The following is a 19,658-nucleotide window of genomic DNA, read 5'->3' on the forward strand; positions in this document are numbered from 1 at the left end:
TACTCGCTACTCAGTAGTTGGGCGAGCAAGTACCATGTAACGAGTTCTACAACCTTGGTCATACCTGTTACCCGAGATTTTGATAAACTTATTTATCAAAAGAATATTATACGTGATCGGGCTTGTAGTGTTATGACCAATTGATTTGACATGCGGAATTGTAAGAACACAATGAACAATGTCATTTAGGTGTTAAAGGATGTATTCGATCATATAATGAGTTACAAAAAGGGATCTAGATCTCGTTCTATATAAATATTCCAATTACTAATCACAATTAACTACATCTCTCAAGCACACTCTTGTAACACCCGGATTCCCAGGTATGATGTTTGTTCCTTCATTTTTGGGTTTTGTGGGGGAACTCGGCGAGTTGGCGTCTAGACTCGCCGAGTATGGTCGCGGATTTGTACGCGAGTTCACAGCTGGACTCGGCGAGTTCTCGAGTGGACTCGGTGAGTCCATGCTGTTTAATGAAACCCTAATTTCCAGGGTTTGAGACCTATTTATAGGGCCTTATGGCCGTCATTTGCGGCCACCAACCCCAGAGAGAAACCCTTAGTGAGATCTAGAGCGTTTGTGAGTAAGGAGAGGCAAATCTTGAACTTTTGTGGGTGTTTTTGCAAAAGGGAAGTGTTCAAGACAAGAAGAGGCTGAAGGAGGTGCGTTTTTGGTGGTTTTGAGCTCATAGAGACTGCATTGAGGTATTATTCTCGGACCTTCTTCAGTTTTGGTGTTGAATCTTAATGTTAGGGTTTTCTAACCCTTTTAGAGGATGATTAAGTGGTGTATATGGTCCCTTCTCGAGTTTGTGTGTTGGATCTGGACCCAAAGAGGTCCATAGACCTTAACCCTTGGAGCTTTATGAGTCATTTGGGGAGTCTTGAGCTTGGAATGTCATTTTTGGGGCTAAATCACCATCTTGGACCATTTCTATGTTATATGTGTGTCAAGGTCCGAACTTTACGTGATTATCCTGCTTGGGGAGGCCAGATCTATGATTGTATGGAACAGATCTGACCTCAGAAGTGGTTTTAAATTTGTGCATGGCATGAACTCGCCGAGTCCGAAGAGCAGACTCGGCGAGTAGTATGAAGGTTGCCCGTAATCACCCAGTGAGTGGACCTGTCGAGTTGAGGGAATGACTCGGTGAGTCAGGGAGAGTCAGGGGGACTGAGTTCAAGTTAGAACTCGCCGAGTTGTTCTTGAGACTCGGTGAGTTGAGTCGTGGTGGCCCCGCGATTCATGCCAGGTGGAACTCGTCGAGTCAGGTAAGTACTCAGCGTGTCAAGAGAGGATCTAAGAGAGTCAGTGGACACGTGTAGACTCGCCAAGTCGCCCTAGTGCACTCGCCGAGTCGGGTCAAAGTTGACTGTTGACCATTGTTGAGTTTTAGGGTTGAGTATAGTTGTATTTATGAGAGTATTACTTTATGTGACTAGGCGGAGGCTAGATCACACTTCTTCCGAGTCAGATATTTAATGAGACATCGAGGTGAGTCTTCTCACTATACGTTACCTAGAGTGGTATGTTGTGTGGACCAGAGGGTCTTATGTGCTATGTATGAGATTATGTGGTATGTGTTATGTGTATGTTGTATGATGTTATACACCGGACCGAAGGGTCCAACGATACAGACCGGGCCGGAGGCCCGACAAGCTATGACTGGACCAGAGGGTCCAACAAGCTACGAGGCTGGAGGGTCCCGCTGAGACACATCGACTGGAGGGTCGTATTATAGCCTCGAGTGGCATATGTGTTGTATGCGGTATTTTGGGGAACTCACTAAGCATTTATGCTTACAGTTGTTTGTGTTATGTGTTTCAGGTACTGGTGATGAGCACGGGAAGGCGACGGCATGATTCGTACACACACTCATTGGAGTTTTTGTAGAGATTCTGGGGAGATACTTTGTGATAATAACATTTGATACAATTAGGGATGAGCATCGGAACCGGGTACCCGTTTTTGGAACCGGCACCGCCTCGGAACTGCCGTTTTGGAACTGGAACCGCCTTAAGCGGTTCCGGTTCCGGTTCCTAAAGTTATGGAACCACCTTAAGTGGTTCCGGTTCCGGTTCTTGTTTTTTCGGAACTGCTACCCGCTGGGTACCCGCCGGAACCGGTTTAAATATATATATATATATATATATATATATATATATATATATATATATATATGTGTGTGTGTGTGTGTGTGTGTGTGTGTTACTTAGACCGGTTTTGAATATATTGGTCTGATTTTGTCTGTCTTTGGTTCGAATTGATTTGATTTGGATCGAACTAAATTGCGGTTTTATCGACAAAAGTTAACAAAATTAATGTAACTGGGTTACCTGCTCCTGCAACCGGAACCGCCGGTTCTGAGACTGGTTCCAAACATCTAAGAACTGCGTAGAGCGGTTTCGATTCCGGTTGTAGCTTTCTAGGAACCGCCGGTTCCGGTTCTCGCCACATGAGGCGGGTACTCGCCTATGCTCATCCCAAGATACAATGTGTTTGACTTTATTTATGAATGAATGAATGTTTAAAAAATGAAAAATTATTTTGAAAATTTGCGTTGTTACAAGTTGGTATCAGAGCCTTGGTTTGAGGGATTCGGATGCATTTTCGGACGTATCTGAACTCAAACTGAGGATTTGAGAAATTTTTTGCTAATGAAGTAAACCTTTTGAAAAGAGTAAAAAGAGTTTTGAGACAAACAGAGCAGAGCCGTGTGTACGATCAACCAGCGCCCGAACGGTGAATCCCCCAAAAGTACCCTTACATTATGCGTTATGAGATATGTTATGTTATGCATGCTAGAATAGGCTAGGTCTACATATTAGGACTAGAGTGGCCTGATTTGTGATGCCTTAGCCTAGGAGATTTCTGTTGCTGAGATGCTTGAGAGCGAGTAGATAGCAGTTAGGAGCTCATGAGGGTAGAGTACTCGTAATCTAAGATCCAAGGAGGAGGACTTAGAGTGAATACTGATGCGGTGTGGTCAGTAGTATTGGGCCCGTACTACTGAAGACACCGGATCAATGGGCATTCCAAGTAAGAATCTTTTGGACAACGGAGGACAAGTAGGGTTGCGTCATCGAGTATGTGTATGCTCGATCGAGTCTCTGATAATTTTTTTGTATTTCAGAGGCATCATGTTGGGACTCGACACACACCTGAGACCAGTGGTGTCAGCGACGAGGAGATTCGTCGATTGATTCATGAGGAGGTGGCTGCTGCCATCCAGGCTGAGATTCCCGAGATGTCTGGGGACATCAAGGCCACGCTAAATGAGACCTTTGATGAGCGGTACGCTGCGCTGACCGAGGTTGCTGCAGCTGCAGCTACTGCTGTTGTTGCTGCTGCTAGACCTCAGGGAGGTGACTCGTTGTTGTTCCGGGAGTTTAGCAACACGAAGCCACCAGAGTTCGACGGGATGTAGGACCCAATTGCCGCTATGAGGTGGATCTTCGACATCGAGGGATGTTTCTATACGTGTTCTTGTCCAGAGCACTTGAGGGTTCGGTTCCCCTTGAACCAGCTCCGCCTGGGAGCGAAGGATTGGTGGAAGTTCATGACGATGAACTTCACTTTGGCTGAGATTTCCGAGGTGACCTGGGAGAGGTTCACCACTATGTTCAGAGATGAGTATGTTCCCCGGTGGAGAGGGAACGGTTGATCCAGGAGTTCTTGACCCTCAAGCAGGGTACTGATTCTATGACAGTGATCACCAGGATGTTTCATGATAGGGTGATGTTTTTCCATTAGCAGGTGTCTTCTGAGCAGGCTCGCATGAGCCGTTATCTGGGTGTTCTGAGGAGAGATATTCAGGAGTTCGTGGTGAACTCGACATACCGGACATTTGTTGAGCTTCAGGTAAATGCCCGCAAGAGGGAGATTGAGTTAGAGACTCGGGCCAAGGAGGAGGCCGAGTCACAGAAGGTGGATCGGCGACCGGCTCAGTCCCAGCCAGCAGCTAAGCGGGCTAGACCCGCTGATTCGAGATCTGGGGGCGCGAAGGGCCGCACTTGTGGGAAGTGCGGTAAGAGCCACGAGGGGTCTTGTAGGGCAGGGGTGTGCTACAAGTGCGGGAAGGAGGGGCATATCGTGAGGGATTGCCCTAAGGGATTTTCGGTTTCCTTCCATCGCAACCAGACTGGCCATCGGAAGGCCGAGCGCCCGCAGCTTCTTCAAGGATTAGCTCAGGGATCTCCGCCTACTGGCTAGGACTACCGAGGTTCGGCCAGTGAAGGCCGAGGCCCTAAAGGCTCGTGGGAGAGCATTTCAGTTGACCGCAGAAGAGGTCCGCGCGACGCCCGATGTTGTGGCTGGTATGTATCCTCTTTTTATCTTTTATTTGAGTTGAGTTTTATGCTTATATGATGATATGCGTAGGTACTTTTCTTGTGAATTCTGTGCCTGCTTTGGTATTATTTGACTCAGGTGCGAGTCGGTCGTTTGTTTCCATAGCATTTAGTCAGCATATTAGTACCCGTCGAGAGGCGTTGGATTGGCCTCTGCGAGTTTCCATAGCTGATGAGCGAGCAATGTATGCTTCGGATGTGATTCGAGGATGTGTCCTTGAGATCTTCGGTGTGGAGTTTCCAATAGATCTAGTCCCGATCGCGATGGGAGACGTGTGTGTGATAGTGGGTATGGATTGGTTGAGTTGATATGGAGCTGTGATAGACTGCGAGCGTCAATTAGTGACGACTCGAGACCCTAGTGGGGGAGTTCTTATGGTGTACGGTGAGGGTACACGTACGGGGTCAGCATTTTGTTCGGCCGCAAGGGCGAGACAGAGTCTACAGCGGGGCTGTAGGGGATTTGTGGCATATGTGATGGATACGAGTGTTGGTTTAGAGGGACCAACATCAGTGGATGAGGTCCCGATAGTACGTGATTTTCTGGATGTGTTTCCAGAGGAGTTGTCGGGTGTGTCTCCGAAGAGGCAGGTAGAGTTCGGTATTGATTTGATTCCGGGAACTACGCCTATCGCCAGGGCGCCTTATCTCCTTGCGCCTTCGGAGATACAGGAGTTATCCTCGCAGCTTCAGGAGCTGCTGGGGAAGGGGTTTATCATGCCGAGCAGTTCGCCATGGGGGGCACCTATTCTTTTCGTCAAAAAGAAGGACGGTTCGCACCGGATGTGCATTGATTATTGTGAGTTGAATAAGCTAACGGTCAAGAACCGTTACCCATTACCGAGGATCGATGATTTGTTCGATCAGTTGCAGGGAGCATCTTGGTTTTCCAAGATCGATTTGAGGTCTGGGTATCATCAGGTGAGGGTGCGGGAGGAGGACATCCGGAAGACAGCATTCCGGACTCGTTATGGGCATTACGAGTTCGTGGTGATGCCTTTCGGACTCACCAACGCACCGGCGGTGTTCATGAATCTCATGAACAGGGTGTATAGGCCGATGTTGGATCGCTCGGTGATCGTGTTCATCGACGACATATTGGTGTATTTGAGATCCAGAGAGCAGCATGAGGAGCATTTGAGGGAGATCCTTGGAGTTTTGAGATCGGAGAGGCTTTATGCCAAGTTCTCCAAATGTGAGTTCTGGCTGCGAGAGGTTCAGTTTTTAGGGCATCTCGTTAACCAGAAGGGGTTCTTGGTTGATCCGGCCAAGATTAAGGCGGTTATGAGGTGGGAGATGCCGAGGTCACCCACCGAGATCAGGAGTTTTCTGGGTTTGGCCGGCTATTATCAGAGATTTATTAAGGATTTCTCCAAGATCGCCATGCCACTCACCAAGTTGAACCGGAAGGGTGTTGCGTTTTCTTGGGGTCCAGAGCAGTAGACCTCGTTCGAGACACTTAGCAGGGCGTTATGCGAAGCCCTAGTGTTAGCCCTTCCGGAAGGGATGGAGAATTTTGTGGTATATTGTGACGCATCGATATCCGGATTGGGAGCGGTGCTTATGCAGAGGGCGCATGTGATAGCATATGCATCAAGGCTGCTTAAGCCTCATGAGTCGAGATATCCCACTCACGATTTGGAGTTGGGAGCGGTAGTGTTCGCTCTCAAGATCTGGCGACACTATATGTATGGGGCTCGGTGTACGATATACACGGACCACAAGAGCTTGAAGTATTTGATGGATCAGCCCAACCTAAATATGTGACAGAGGAGGTGGTTGGACGTGGTCAAGGATTATGATTGTAAGATCCTGTACCACCCGGACAAGGCTAATGTTGTAGCCGATGCACTGAGTCGTAGGGCGGAGAGCGCCCCAATGCGATTTGGGTACCGTTCGTGGGCGGAACGCATACCATTTTGATGGAGGAGGCTCTTCGATCGAAATTCTCGATCCATCCCGGGGCCACTAAGATGTTTCTGGACCTGAAAAAGGATTATTGGTGGCCCTGTATGAAGAGGGATGTCGCATCGTTTGTAGAGAGATGCTTGACATGTCGCAGGGTTAAGGCCGAGCATCAGCGTCCACATGGTAAGCTGCAGCCATTGGAGATTCCCGAGTGGAAATAGGAACAGATTACCATGGACTTCATCACCAAATTGCCAAGGGTCGCGAGGGGTGTCGATGCAATTTGGGTGATTGTGGACAGGTTGACGAAGAGTGCACACTTCCTGTCCATCAGTGAGAGCTCTTCTGCGGAGAAGTTGGCGGAGATGTACGTGAGAGAGGTGGTATCGAGGCATGGAGTGCCGATCTCGATTGTCTCAGATCGAGATGTACGTTTCACTTCTAGATTCTGGAAGAAGTTTCATGAGGAATTGGGTACGAAACTGCATTTTAGTACCGCATACCACCCACAGACCGACAGGCAGAGTGAGCGGACGATTCAGACGAGGACATGCTCTGAGCATGTGTGTTGGATTTCGGCGGGAGTTGGGACACGTATTTTCCCTTGGCGGAGTCCTCTTACAACAATAGCCATCATTCGAGCATTGGCATGCCGCCCTTTGATCTGTTGTATGGGAGGAGGTGTCGGACCCCTATTTGTTGGGGAGAGGTAGGGCAGCGTCTGATGGGTAGTACCGAGATTGTGCTTCGGACGACAGAGCATATCCAGCAGGTCAGACAGAGGTTGTTGACCGCTCAGAGTCGTCAGAAGAGCTATGCGGACAGACGCCGGACCGAGCTTGAGTTTCAGGTCGACGACTTTGTGCTCCTGAAGGTCTCTCCTTAGAAAGGAGTGATCCGATTCAGGAAGAGGGGCAAGTTGGGGCCCCGATATATTGGTCCTTTCAGGGTGATCGCGAGGGTAGGGAGGGTAGCCTATTGTTTGGAGTTGCCAACAGAGTTGGGTCAGATTCACGACACTTTAAACGTGTCGCAGTTGTGAAAGTTTATAGCCAACGAGTCGGTAGTGGTACCACTAGAAGATATTCAGGTGGATGCGAGCCTGAATTATGCTGAGAGACCGGTGGCGATCAGGGATCGGAAGATCAAGGTTTTGAGGAACAAAGAAGTGCCTTTGGTGCAGGTCCAGTGGCAGCATCGGAAAGGGTCAGAGTTGACTTGGGAACCGGAGCGTGAGATGCGGGAGCAGCATCCAGGGTTGTTTGCAGAGCGAGACTTCGAAGGCGGAGTCTGATTCTACTGGGGGAGAATTGTAACACCCGGATTCCCAGGTATGATATTTGTTCCTTCATTTTTTGGTTTGGTGGGGGAACTCGGCGAGTTGGCATCTAGACTCGCCGAGTATGGTCGCAGATTTGTACGCGAGTTCACAGTTGGACTCGGCGAGTTCTCGAGTGGACTCGGCAAGTCCATGCTATTTAATGAAAACCTAATTTCCAGGGTTTGAGACCTATTTATAGGGCCTTATGGCCGTCATTTGCAGCCACCAACCCCAGAGAGAAACCCTTAGTGAGATCTAGAGCGTTTGTGAGTAAGGAGAGGCAAATCTTGAACTTTTGTGGGTGTTTTTGCAAAAGGGAAGTGTTCAAGACAAGAGGAAGTTGAAGGAGGTGCGTTTTTGGTGGTTTTGAGCTCATAGAGACTGCATTGAGGTATTATTCTAGGACCTTCTTCAGTTTTGGTGTTGAATCTTAATGTTAGGGTTTTCTAACCCTTTTAGAGGATGATTAAGTGGTGTATTTGGTCCCTTATCGAGTTTGTGTGTTGGATCTGAACCCAAAGAGGTCAAGAGACCTTAACCCTTGGATCTTTATGAGTCATTTGGGGAGTCTTGAGCTTGGAATGTCATTTTTGGGGCTAAATCACCATCTTGGACCATTTCTATGTTATATGTGTGTCAAGGTCCGAACTTTACGTGATTATCCTGCTTGGGGAGGCCAGATCTATGATTGTATGGAACAGATCTGACCTCAGAAGTGGTTTTGAGTTTGTGCATGGCATGAACTCGCCGAGTCCGAAGAACAGACTCAGCGAGTAGTATGAAGGTTGCCCGTAATCACCCAGTGAGTGGACCTGTCGAGATGAGGGAAGGACTCGGTGAGTCAGGGAGAGTCAGGGGGATTGAGTTCAAGTTAGAATTCGCAAAGTTTTTCTTGAGACTCGGCGAGTTGAGTCGTGGTGGCCCCACGATTCATGCTAGGTGGAACTCGTCGAGTTAGGGAAGTACTCGGCATGTCAAGAGAGGATCTAAGAGAGTCGTGGACACGTGTAGACTCACCGAGTCGCCCTAGTGCACTCGCCGAGTCGGGTCAAAGTTGACCGTTGACCATTGTTGACTTTTAGGGTTGAGTACAGTTGTATTTATGAGAGTATTACTTTATGTGATTAGGTGGAGGGTAGATCACACTTCTTCCAAGTCAGATATTTACCGAGACATTGAGGTGACTCTTCTCACTATACGTTACCTAGAGTGGTATGTTGTGTAGACCAGAGGGTCTTATGTGCTATGTATGAGATTATGTTCTATGTGTTATGTGCATGTTGTATGATGTTATAGACCGGACCGAAGGGTCCAACAGTATAGACCGGGCCGGAGGGCCCAACAAGCATTGACCGGACCAGAGGGTCCAACGAGCTACGGGGCTGGATGGTCCTGCTGAGACAAATCGACCGGAGGGTCGTATTATAGCCTCGAGTGGCGTATGTGTTGTATGCGGTATTTTAGGGAACTCACTAAGGATTTATGCTTACCGTTGTTTGTGTTATGTGTTTCAGGTACTGGTGATGAGCGCGGAAAGGCGCTGACATGATTCGTACACACACGCATTGGAGTTTTTGTAGAGATTCTGGGGAGATACTTTGTGATAATAACATTTGCTACAATGTGTTTGACTTTATTTATGAATGAATAAATGTTTAAAAAATTAAAAATTATTTTGAAAATTTGCGTTGTTACAACTCTACTATTGGTATGCAACCCACTATGTATAGAAGTGCTAACACGTCTCTCTCTCTCTCTCTCTCTCTCTCTATATATATATATATATATATATATATATATATATATATATATATATATATATATATATATATATATGTAGGCTAGCTTAGAATGTGGATGTACAATTATTGTGCGGACGTGTGGACAATGTTATTCTATGAGAATTACTAAGAGAATAAGTTGTTTAGTAATGTGAATATGTTCAACCTTGCAAAAATATCATCATTTTCATGCATTCTCACTAATTATTATTCATTTTTGTTCTCACACACTCAATTTCATTCTGACAGAATACGACTCGATAAACATTCTAACAGAATGAATACAATAATAAAAAGTCTATAAAAACCATATAGACGGTTTAAGTAGTAAGAATTCGTGATAATGACACTAGTTATGTAAGATTTGACGTATTCATATCATCAAACAACATATTTTCTTTGTCATTCTCACAGGATAACAATGTCCACACATCCACACAATATATGTCAATCCACATTTGAACCTAGCTCTCTCTCTCTCTCTCTATATATATATACATATATATATATATATATATATATATATATATATATATATATATATATATATATGTCTTATTTCATAAGGCTCCAGTCACACATGTGCAAGTGGGTCTTCTCAAGTTAGGCCATTATTAAGTCAATCCATGTATAACTTTGCACCCTAATATTCCCCCCCCCCCAAAGTTAGAAATGGATTAGTCAGCTTCGATCTCCAAAAAGATAAACTTCACAAAAGAATCCTCAAGCGTGACACATGTAGAACTGAAAATCAAATCATCAAGTCTTCAATGATTTCCCAATTTGGGTTCTAGAATGTGAGACATGAAAATCCGAGCATCAAAAGGTAATTTGGAGTATCTAAATCTCTACAAATCAATTACCCAACTTTGAGCATAAAAATACATAGCAAAAATCTTCATTATGTCTAAACCCTTCATGATACCAGGAAAAATCCAAATCACTTCAGAATTTCCAATTTCACTCACTTCATAACTTTCTCTTTCTTAAGGTCACAACAGTCTTCAAATTCGTCTAATATGAAAAATCCAAAATATTTGAAATCTCATATTCAAATCTCTCCCCTTTTTTATAATCGAAAAATGATTATAAGACCCATATGGGAATGAGAAAGCACCCAATGTGGAAAATGCAATACAATCCTCCTCCTTGACATGTGGTGCAAATGTTTTGCACATATCCATGAAAATCCAAAAAATATCACAATTTTCGAATTCTTCACTTCCCGGACCGCCTTTGCCTCGAAAATGAACACAATTGTTCATGTTGTAGAAAAATACTTGCAAAAATGACCACTTCTTGAAAATCCCAAAGTAAATCTTCAAAATGAAATTTTCTGCTTTTTGGGTAAAAAGTGTCAAAATTCTAGGACTAAATTCGAAACTTTTGTTATCTTCCCTAATTTCATTGCAGTATGCAAAGGCAGGCAACATAAGTCGAAACCATCACTTTCTACTTGCCTAATTCCAGTTGTCTATTCAAAACTTAACTTTCATTACCAAGCCCTCAAATCTAATTTCGACTCGAGCTCTTCCTAACCAATTTCGACTCGAGCATAATCACTTTAGACACCAAGAGCCATTGAATTTCGACTCCGCAACTCCATCCTTTGATTTCAACTCAAAATTTCAGCTTTCGATTCCGCAACCTTACTTTCATTACCAAACATGTGGATTTTTTATTATTCAAACAACATTTCGACTATTCACATCTTGATATCAAACCCATTTCGAAACTTCTAACCCTTATTATCTATCACTCTTCTATCAAAATCGAATCAACATTGCACCATTAACGAAGAGCTTCAAAGCTTCGACTCTAGTATACATACAATCTCTTGGAATATCAAATTTTGAGTTTTGATGTTTGACTTTTAGAGCTCAATAGATTTTGGATGCTCTATGTGGGGAGGGGTCTGCTATAGCCACATATCTCTTACATGCCATCACCGTAGTGGTTAATCTGTGGCCAGGGGAAGATGTTTGTCATGTCTGGCAGCATTTGTAGCATCTGCACCTCTTAATACACTCCTAAAACTAGACAATGGAATCCATCCTATTGTTGTGGGAACTATATGGAGGCGTTTCGTCTCAAAGGTTTCTATCAAACCAGTTGGTAATGAAATGGCACAATACCTTAATGACTTTCAATTTAGAGTAGGTGTGTCTGGTGGCGCAGAAGTTGTACTTCATAGTGTCAATAGGGTGTTGAGTGCACGTTGTTTGGTTTTGATCATAACAACATCCTATGGCGTACATGAAACCCTAATTGCTTTGGATCTAGGTTTTTCTAATTTGAACATACAACTATGAATACTGAAGCAATAACCCTATGGACTAGTATATTAACAATCAAAATTGACATGTAAACTAGGGTTTAGATCTTACCTCTCTTGTTATGTAGTAATAATAAATTTACCTTGAATACCCTTGACTTTTGAAAGCTTAGTGCCTCAAATGTTGCACCTCTGATGGAGTCACAAACACCAGTAGCAACAAGGAAGAATAAGAGATAGAGAGGAGAATCCTTTAAAAACGTATAGGGTTCTCTTAGAACTCATTGGGACGATTTTGGTAGTCAATAGGGTTCCTTTTATAGTTGAGCCTTCTAGGGTTATCAACTTGGAAACCTTAATTCCCTTGCTTAGGTCCTAAGCAACATATGGAATCCCATTGGACAAGCCTTGGACGAAATCTTTATGGACTCTCATATAGATTTCGTCCACCTTACACCAATAAGGTCCATGAGCCTAAACTATAAATATTACATATTTACATAAGTCGTCCCTGCTAATTTAATCAGTCTCTTTTGATCACCAAATTAATTCCAAAATAATTTCTGATCAATAATAATTAAATAATATGATTTCTCAATCAATATATTATTCTTATAATATATTAATAAATCATAATTAATCCTCTTTCTCCATAAGTTATCTTATCAGTTGCTATGGTAAAGGCAACCCAAAAGGACCATGCTCATAATCAAATCAAGTACATACCAAAATAGTTATGGGCTTAGACGACTGATAATAGACTTCAGTTGAACACATCAACTTAGTCCAAGCTTGCCAAGCGCTTAGGTGTCATCACTAAATCATCGAGGGGCCCACAAATATCACTTTTATCCTACTTTGGGTAAAAGGAACGGATAAATGTCGAATCATATGCTTATACTATTTACTCATCAAATCACACACAACAATACATTTTATAACATCAAGTTACTGATGCGTTTACGTATTATCAATGTGCAATCGACTTATAAACAATAAATCATATCTCTCCACTTCAAGAATATAAGATATTATCGTCTCACAATCACGCGTGATAAAATCCATGAAGTGATACACGTGAGCATGGGTTTAATCCAATAATTAAATCTTATTTTAGGAGCACTCATGAATACTACATCAAAATTTTCCTATGTCTAAAACGCTTTAGATAATCTACAGCCGGATTCAAGACAGTCTTACCTCATTACCTACATCCAAAGTATGATTGAATGTGGATGTTTGAATAACCTAGTTATTCTGGAAGTCAAAAACATGTGAAGTGAAACACAAGAATAATCGAATCCAACATGGCCTCAACATTTTGAGTATAAATAAAACACCTTTTATTTAATCACCATATTGATTGCACATTATTCATTTTATAATGTTTCAGATAATCAACATAATACTTGAATTATAACATTAGTTATCCCATGCTTCAAGCATGCATACTATGTTTACCTATGGTCCTTACTTTGTGAAATAGATCAATTAAACACATTTCCAATTAATGCTCATTTCATGTAATGATCCTTTTGTAATCCCGAGGCACCAAAGTCTCAAATACTTGGTCAATGATATTACAAAACATTCCATTAGAGATTATTACAAGACAATTACACGGAATCGAAGTCTCAATTTCAAAATACATTCCTTTGAACATCCTTCTTGCATAAAAGTTTCTAATCTACACATAGATTCTCAACATCCAACTCCCATTATGGAAACATTTCCATAATTGCCATATGACAACGCATTCTTAATAAATTCCTATCTATTCATAATTATGTCAATACAGTCCATCAATTATATACTTCCAACTGCCCACAAGTGACCAATCTTTGGCGAACCTTAAATTATCCTCGACAGTTGTTTAATTCCTTTAGTCATATTCGGTTCTGTCCTTATTCCCTCTTAATGCCTTAGGCATTTGGAAAAGACAGAATGGTCAAATATTACAGCGCTTTGTAATCGATCCTATACCCGAAGCGTATCGGATATGATACATAATGTCTTACATAAAGACAAGATCCTTTTGAAGGGTTTTGAGCATTCTAACACTCCTAAGGTGTACATGCAGCCCTAGAAACCTTGGATCTATGTTTTACTAAGATACATGCAAATTTGATTTTCCAAGGTTCTTAACCTAACTACCATGGCATGGGGAACTTTTAAACATAAAAAGCTAGTAGAAGAACATACCTTTCTTGTTGCTTGGATTCGTTGAGAACCTTGTGAGCCTAGCACCTCAAATGTGTTGCCTCAAATGTTTCACACAACACCACAACTCTTGGAATAACTTTGAGAGAAGTACATTATCACTCAAAGTTGGCTAGACCTCTTGTTCTACACATAGTGCCGATTTTGGTAGCCCATGGGGTCCTTTTATAGTTGTGTCACAATTAGGGTTACAACATGTAAACCCTAATTGACATGGCTTTTCATATTCCGTGATCCATGGGTTTATAACCTCCATGGACTATCCATGGAGCAGCTTATGGGCTTTAGCCCAATTCAATAAACCATGGATCATTAGCCCACTATAAAAGAATGGACGATTTGCACAATCAACCCCATATATTTAATTAGTCTCCTTTTGATCACCACATTAATTCTAAATTAATTCTTGATCAAAACTAATTAAATAATATTATCAATATATTAGAAATTATAATATATTAATAAACCATAATGGAACCCAAATGTTGCAATGCCATGGAACCCAAATGGACCATGCTAACCGGGTCAAGTACATTCTAGAAATAGTTATGAACTTAGACACCTAATCGAACAGTCTCCAACTTGGATAAATCTAATAACTATAACTGCAAGAATGACTTCAGGAACCGATCATCAATCGTAGCTCCTTCAAAGTCTCACGGAACTGAGATGATGATGATACGCCATTTAAGATAAGTTATCATATAATCCTTTGTTCTAGATATCAGCTGGACAAATACATGGAACAATGTCGTACTTATTGTCCATCAGTTTTTTTCTTATTTCCGATTTGTTTGACATAGAACTTAATTGAACACATCAATTTAGTTCTGATCGGGCCTGATACATAGGTCAACACAAAATCATCGAGGGGCCTACATATCACTTCTAATCTAAGAAGGAACAGATAAACTTCGACTCATATGCTTGTTCTACTACTTGTTGAATCATACACAAAGTCACGTTTTATAACATCGAGTTACCAATGCGTTTTCGTGCAATCAACGTATAACCAACTCACAGTCAACAACTCATATCTCTAGGTTTGAAGACTTATATGATATTACTGTCTCACGATCACTCGAGATAAATTCCATGAAGTGATACAAGTGAGCGTGGGTTGAATCCAATACTCATAACTTATGAGCACTCATGAGTGTTGTAGCAACTCTTGCTATGTCCAACACCTTAGACATCTACAAGCTAACTTCATGACAGACTTGATTCATATCTACTTCCAACATATGACCGACTGTGGAGAATTTGAATAATATGATATACCGTAACATAATTATTCTGGAAATCAAAACATGAAAATTGAAATGATAGTAAACGGTTGACAGAAGATAGCAACACTTTGCTTATAAATAAAAAACAACTTTTATTTATCATCAAATGTCAATTACACTTTACAAATTTCAAAGCTATCTAATTTCTAAAACAAAAATCATCCTTTAGCCCTATGCGCCTCGCATGCTGAAGATGCTTAACCCTACCCAGTCCCTTCGTGAAGGGATGTGCTGGGTTCTCATCCGATGATACCTTCTTTTCCACGAGGAGCCCTTCTTCTATTCGATGTCTGATGAAATGGTAGTTTCTGTCGATGTGTCTGGATTTTCCATGATCCCTTGGTTCCTTGGCTAAGACAACTGCACTTTCACTATCACAGAAAATATCCATAGGATCCTTTATAGCTAGTACAACTCCAAGGTCTCCAATGAAGTTCTTTAGCCATATAGCCTCCTTTGCTGCCTCACTTGCCATTATATACTCTGATTTGCAAGTTGAATCAGCCACTGTATCCTGCTTGGAACTTTTCCAAGTACTTGCTCCTTCATTTAAGGTGAAGACCCAGCCTGACTAAGAGCAGAAATTATCCCTATCAGTCCAGAAGCTAGCATCACTATACCCTACTAGTCTCAAGTCATCACTCCCACCGAGGGTAAGGACCCAGTCCTTAGTCCTCTGCAGGTACTTGAGAATGTTCTTTACTGGAGTCTAGTGAGCCTTTCCAGGGTTCCCCTGATATCTGCTGACCATGCTCAACGCAAAAGCCACATCAGGACGAGTACAAGTCATAGCATACATGATCGAGCCTATAGTGGAAGCATACGGTACTCGACTCATCTCATCTATCTCAGCCTCTGAGTCATACTCAATCTGGCGTTACTCTGGATCGGTAACTCTCCTTTCTTGGAATTCTGCATGCTGAACCTATTCAACACCTTATCCAAGTAGGTACTATGAGTATGTCCGATTAGTATTTTACTCCTGTCTCTCAAAATCCTTATCCCTAGGATATAGGCAGCTTCTCCAAGGTCCTTCATAGCAAAACACTTCCCAAGCCAGGACTTCACTTCTTATAGAGTTGGGATGTCATTTCCTATGAGTAGTATGTCATCCACATACAATACCAAAAAGCTAACTATACTCCTGCTAGCCTTGACATATACACAAGATTCATCTCCGCTCCTCGAAAAGCCAAACTCTTTGACTTTCTCATCTAAACAAAGATTCCATCTGTAAGGTGCTTGTTTGAATCCATCAGTATGTATGAGATCCAACAAACCCTCACCCCTAGCACAAGTACCAGTGAATAGTGACTTCGTCATTTTCCCAAGAAAATAAGATTCACAACTATCATCTAACTTTAGGTCAAATGACTCCAAGACTCCATCCTTTTGGAGTTGTCCTATGTGTTTCTCGCATACATGTACAAGATGAAAATGCCACAATGATGCTTTATCCAAGTTAGTGGAAGAATCAATACACAACAAATTATTTCCTAGGTTATCTACAACCGACACAGTCTCATACACACCATCATAATGTAATGCTTTAAAATAAAGAACATTATTAAAGAAAGCATCAATACCACCACATTCATTATCAAATGAAAAGGTAAACCCTTGTTTGTACAAACCATGAAAGGAAATAATATTTCTCGCCATTTTAGACGAGTAACAACATTTATTCAAATCTAATGTTAACCCACTACTTAGCAACAAAGAATAAACTCCAATCTTTGTGATAGGTGAAACTTTCATATTCCCCATGATTAAGTTTATCTTCCCATGCTCCACATTCTCACTTCTTCTTAGTCCCTGCAAATCAGAACATATGTGAATACCACAACCAGTATCAAGGACCCAAGAATTAGAATGGGGTGAGTTATTAGACAATATAGTGTAAATACTTGCATGGTTGGGTTTCACTTTCCCATCCTTAACATCTTGCAGGTACTTTGGGCAGTTTTGCTTCTAGTGCGACTTTTCATGGCAATAGAAGTATGCAGCCTCTTTAGGGTAGGCAGAAGGAGTGAGAAAACCTCATTTGGTTCCACTTGAAGAGGAGCCATCAAGGGACTTTTCCTTGGTACCCCTTGAAGGGCTCTTCCTCTTCTTCCCTTTACCTTCCCCGATTGCCAAGACAGGGGTCATGGTAGGAGTAGGAGTGGTAACAATCGATTTACTTTTAAGACCACTTTCGGCAATCTTCAAAAGTCCTTGAAGTTTGCTGAGTGTAACTTCCTCCTTGTTCATGTGATATGTCATTTGGAATTGATCATAACAAGAAGGTAAGGAGTGCAAAATGATGTCAATTGCCAACTCCTCGGTAAAGTTCACATTCAATTTCAGCAAACGGTCCACGAATCTTTACATTTTCTACATGTGGCCCATGATAGGTTCACCATCCTTCATCCGGGTTGTTATCATGGATGAGATGATTTCATACCTCTTTTGATGAGCACTTTGATGGTAGCGGTCCATCAAGTCCTGGTGCATCTCGAAAGGGTAATAGTCCTCATAGGACTTTTGGAGCTCGGCTTTCATCATGGCCAACAGGATACATGCCACTTTGGTGGCATCTTTTTCATGAGTCTGGAATTCAGTGATCTCCTCAGGAGTAGCAGAATACTCATCAAGTTCCTTAAGCTCCTTGTCGAGGAAATATTCCTTGTCCTCGTAACGAGTGACCATCCTGATGTTCTGGATCCAATCCATAAAGTTGAAACCATCAAAGATGACTCTCCTACAAAGGTTCATGAGAGAGAAGGAGTCGGTAGGGTTTAAGCTAGAAGTAGCATTGTTGGAAGACATCTGAAAAGAAAGAAGGACAAGTTAGATTAGATATAAAGATAGTCCTTAATAAGACATCCAAACGTAATACTAAGGCTAGGACCCAACACAATATTTTATAACTTAGAAGGAGGATGTCGTAATCCAAGCTATAAATATTTGAAGGTAGGTGAATGACAATTCACCAATTTCCACCATGAAAAACGAAATGTATTATTAGGTTTTAAATGGTTTTGAAACTCCTAGATTCTTTGAGATTCATTGCATTTTTCAATGACATGTTTCAATCTCAAATCTGCCCTTCAGGTTTTGTGACTGGGATACCGAGGATCACAGAACAAGGTGTGAATTAACCATGCAAATTACTTGGTACTCTTAATGTTTATCACCTAACCGATGTGCTGGTTAACCACACGAGCTCCACCGATCTATGATAAACCTTAAGCCACCCTTTGCCTACCTTGTTATGTCCAGGTTAGTGTGCCGGTTAACCACACATGCTCCACTAATGACAAGCAAAGTGCAAAGCGTAATTTCATGGGTTAGCACCATATTCATATTTTCATAAAGTAACTAAGATTTGGAATTTATAAAACAGTTAGTTACTTTTAATGATGATTAAAGTCACTGTCCTACCCGTTCGGCTAACGACCCTCCACCAGTCAAGGAAGCGGTGGGTGAGAGTAGGCACCCATTAAGCTCCCATTTTATAGGCAGCAACCTTATACCCCCATATAGACCGGCTTCATGAATGAGGCCTACTAACGGTAAAAAGACTTGATCTTATATATATATATATATATATATATATATATATATATATATATATATATATATATTAGCTTATAATATTATAAAGTATAAGTGTTGAATTATAACTTTTAAAATTCTTGGGGTTGGAACTAAAGTTTTTAAGGTGACTTTACATGTTCCAAAACTTGAGGGCAAGTTTTGTAGCTTTCAAAACTTTTCAACTTTCATAACTTATGAGTTAATGGTTTATTAAAATGAAAGATTCTTCATTTTATGTAACCTATGTGTTCATTAATGGACTTTAAAAGGAAGACTTTTGGTAATCCATAACTTGAGGAAAAATTATGGATTCCATTAAAACACATCAAGATCAAGAATTAAACTACCAAACTATTTGCAAATAATTCCTATGATCTACTAAACTCAATAATCATATCAACAATTTCAAGAATCATAAACACACATATAAAACTTGAAATTTTGATAATTACCATTGTAAATGGATTAGCATAATTATTACCACATCAAAAATAGCTTTTATAAGTCCAAAACAGTTAAGGGTAATGATCCTAGTCCATTTCCAGCAGCAAAAATCATAAAACAACATTTTGGGCCTCCCACTCGTCGAGTGCATGAACCTACTCGATGAGTAGGATGAACTTGTGCTTGGAATTGTTGAGTCCCCCCATGGAATCGGCGAGTTCACTCATCAGAATGTAGGAAAAATGAGTTTTTTCAGCAATTTGCATCAAGTATCGAGAAAACAAGCCTAGGCTCTGATACCACTGAAGGGTTTTAAGCATTATAACAATCCTAAGGTGTACATGAAACCCTAGAAACCTTGGATCTATGTTTTACTAAGATACATGCAAATTTGATTTTCCAAGGTTCTTAACCTAACTAGTATGGCATGGGGAACTTTTAAACATAAAAGCTAGTAGAAGAACATACCTTTCTTGTTGCTTGGATTCC

This window comes from Lactuca sativa, chromosome 5 (genome assembly GCF_002870075.4).
Source record: "Lactuca sativa cultivar Salinas chromosome 5, Lsat_Salinas_v11, whole genome shotgun sequence".
Taxonomy (NCBI): Eukaryota; Viridiplantae; Streptophyta; class Magnoliopsida; order Asterales; family Asteraceae; genus Lactuca; species Lactuca sativa.